Raw genomic sequence first — 3378 nt, 5'->3', positions numbered from 1 at the left:
AACACTAATCAAAAAATCAGTCAGTAATTGACCCAGGCTTTGCAGAAGAAAACATAAACACACAGACGAAGTGAAGCCGACATGCGCAGACACATGTTCACCAATGAAAACAAAGAAAGTAAGAGTGATAATGAAGCCAACCAATGGAAAGTAATGGGTGGGTAAAAAGCCTCCTTTGTAGAATTTGTTAATAGAAACAATAGATTGTTGCAAGCAACACTGAGCGCACACTTTCTCAGACAAGACTGAAGTATTGTGTCCCTCGTGCCAGGTCCAACTCTCCGCTTCAGCTGGGCTGCTGTAAACTTCTTATTCTAAATGCCAAGAGGATCCATGTGGATTTCAAAGCCACTGATACCTGGGGTTCAGATTTTTGGGATCATGAAGGTTAAATTGCAGCATTATACAAAAGGCCAAAAAGTCAGGCTCTGTGGTAACAGGCAGAGCACTGCCAGACTGATGAGGATTCCAACTTGAGGTTTGCATGCCAGGCAACCTTCATCGGAGGTCAGAATTTACAGGGCTGGACAGGAAGCAAAATCAGGCCTGATAAAAATGTTCAGGAGACCACGACTAAAATGAGGCGATTGGACTTTCATGTGTGGGTCACTGCAGCCCATCCGGCTGGGAAAGCAGCCCCCCAGCAGGCAGGCGACTGGTAAAATGCCATAATGACTTGACGAGCCCTGGATATGGCTGGTAGTATGCAGCCATCTCACTCACCAGGGCAGCTGGAGGAGATGAACTTGGTATTGTGCACATGCGGGCACAGAGCCATCTCGCCACCAGTGCCCAGGCACGAGATGATTGCAACATAACTGATTTCATTAGGCATAACTCGATCTGCTGGTCAAAATCCTGACACATCAACTGTTTACATCAGTGGTTCCCAACCTGTGGTCTGGGGACCCCTAGGGGGCTGCGAAGCCTCCTCAGGGGGTCTGCAACTGCTTAGAAAATTAAATAATATTCACAGATTAGGCCCCCAGCTTTCAGTAATGACTCATTGCGGGTCCCTGGATCCCAATAATGATTCATTGGGGGTCCCCGGATTCCAGTAATGATAAAGTGGGGGTCCACAGAAGTCAAAACGTTGGGAACCACTGAGTTGCATGCATCACTCAGCTGTGGTAGATTGCACTCTGGATTTACTAGTATTCAGGAGCTCTGTACATTCTCATTTCTAGCTGACTTCTGTCTCCCTGAGGCCGCCTTCTAGTCTCCTCTTTCCACGTCCAAGATGTGCACGCACCAGAAAAGTTAACCTGGGTGCACTGCACATGCCTAGCTGCCCATCACAGTACATAAAGGGTCACAGGGCTTGAATGGAGCAGAGCAGATCTCGTCCACCTCGCCTGCTTGGTTTGGGCTAGCCATGCGTGTGTTTGGTAGCCATCGCTGTCTGTATGTTACACATGGGATTCAGCATGATTCGTTTTATGGGGCCACACTGCACCCTCCAACTACATAACATCTACTACTAACCAGCATTTTAAGGAACACACTAAATGAGAATGGTTACAAAAAATAGTTCAGTCATGCTTCCCACAACATTATAGTATTGTCAATGTCAAATTATGCTTGGTTTCCTGCTGGCTCTGGCAGCAGGACTTTGGTTGTCAGAACGTACCTGTAATACGATATTACGACTGAGCACCTACGTAATTTCTTTATTATAGTCTAGTAAGGATGTCACAAGTCACCTGTAATAAGGAAAACGTTTGTACGACAGAGATGGCAGATTCGCATGTATTAGAGGGAGGCTCATATCCATGACAATCTGAAAAGTATATCGTCATCTGAACATATGGGCTGGCTCTACCCCTGATGGTGGCTACGGTGACTGTCAGAAGACAAGGTGCAAAGGGCATTCTTAATGTTCAAATCCCACTTCTGACAGAGCATTACTTTAGACCCACTTTGAAGGGACCCGCGGAGAGAGAGACGCAGTCTAGTCTCTCCGCGGGGCGCAAGGCGCCTGATTGGGTAGAAGGTAAGTTGGGGCGGGGATTAGGACAGGGTTATAAGGGGAGTGGAGGGTGGGGTCGGCCCTTTTTCGCGCCGACTTAGGTGAGGGAGGGTCGTTTAATTAAAGTGACCACCCACCCACCCAGCTTAGGAAGACAGGGGGAGGAGGGGTTTTTAGTTAGGCAGGTTAGTTAGGGCAGGTAGGAGGGGTTAACAGTCATTTAGGACAGGTGAGTTAAGAGAGGTAGCAGGAGATGGGGGAGGGTGGAGAGCCAGGTGCGGGCTTGTCCACCCTTCCAGGGGGAAAACAAGGAGGTGAAGCATCAGAGCGGGGAGGGGTAGGCTACAGGCAGGGAAGGCATGGGCGGAATAGGGGAGCATATACGGCAGGAAAATTGAAGGGAGACATTTGAGGAGAAAATGAAGGCAAGGGAGTTGTAAAAGTTAAAGTCTGCTTTAAAAGATATACAGTTAAATGTTTTGAAGTAATGTTGTGTTTAAATCCTGTTCTAATAAAATGACCTTTTACACCAACAAGAGTGTCACGTATGTATGTCCTGATGATTACTATGCAAGCGTGTTCCCGGACTTTAACGCCGCACATCAAGGAAACAGCCACTGAGTCTTTAATGCAAGTGCAGGTTTCTGTATGTGAAGAAGAAAGCGCTTAGAGGAGGCGAAGCTAAACTCGGCTCTTGGGCGGCTATCCGGAGCGGAAATTGCTGCTGTAGTATGATCGGACGGATTCAGAGGTGTTTTATTTTAAGCTTGACTAGTATTGGTGAAAAGCATGAGGAGTGTAAAAAATTGTGAATAACCATTAAAAGAACAACTCCCGTCCAATGTGGGGCTCGAACCCACGACCCTGAGATTAAAAGTCTCATGCTCTACCGACTGAGCTAGCCAGGCTTCCATAAGAACAAATTGCCCTTTCTTATCTTCTGGTCTCCACCCAATGAATGTCAGGTGCAGAGTTCATTGTATTTTATGGTCTCTGCTTCTAACTCCACTCATGCACCTCTCCCTTTCTCTACCTCTGCTCTGCCCCAGTGTCCTGGACCCATCCTTCTCTCTCTGGATCCGCCTCTGAGTATACATGCGTCTGTCTCTCTGGACCTCCCTCTGCGTGTATACATGCAACTCTCTGTCTGGACCTCCCTCTCGGTACATACATGCAGAACCAGAGAGGACCCTGAGGTCCTTGCTGTAAGGTACCACAGGTAAAGACCGTGCAGTGCAGACTGGACCAGCACAGCGACCGACGGGTGCACAGCGTGCAGTGCAGGCGGGGCCCCTACATACAGGGAGCTACAGTCTGCTGACCCGGTAAGGACTGTGGCCACTGACTGTAACAATACACGGAGTGAGCTCTGAGATCAGGCAGGTGGGAGGTACAGAACAGGCGCCTCA

At 48.4% G+C, this 3378-nt stretch overlaps 1 non-coding gene across 1 annotated transcript; it reads right to left on the bottom strand.

Annotated features, from left to right (window-relative positions):
• Positions 1-2804: 2804 nt before the first annotated feature.
• On the bottom strand, positions 2805-2877 carry TRNAK-UUU (transfer RNA lysine (anticodon UUU)). The gene has a single exon. It is a non-coding gene; the product is annotated as a tRNA-Lys (tRNA).
• Positions 2878-3378: the final 501 nt, after the last annotated feature.

The sequence above is a fragment of the Pleurodeles waltl genome, chromosome 6 (assembly GCF_031143425.1).
Source record: "Pleurodeles waltl isolate 20211129_DDA chromosome 6, aPleWal1.hap1.20221129, whole genome shotgun sequence".
NCBI lineage: Eukaryota > Metazoa > Chordata > Amphibia > Caudata > Salamandridae > Pleurodeles > Pleurodeles waltl.
The sequence above is the reverse complement of the archived record's forward strand: the minus strand, read 5'-3'. Positions and strand labels throughout refer to the sequence as shown.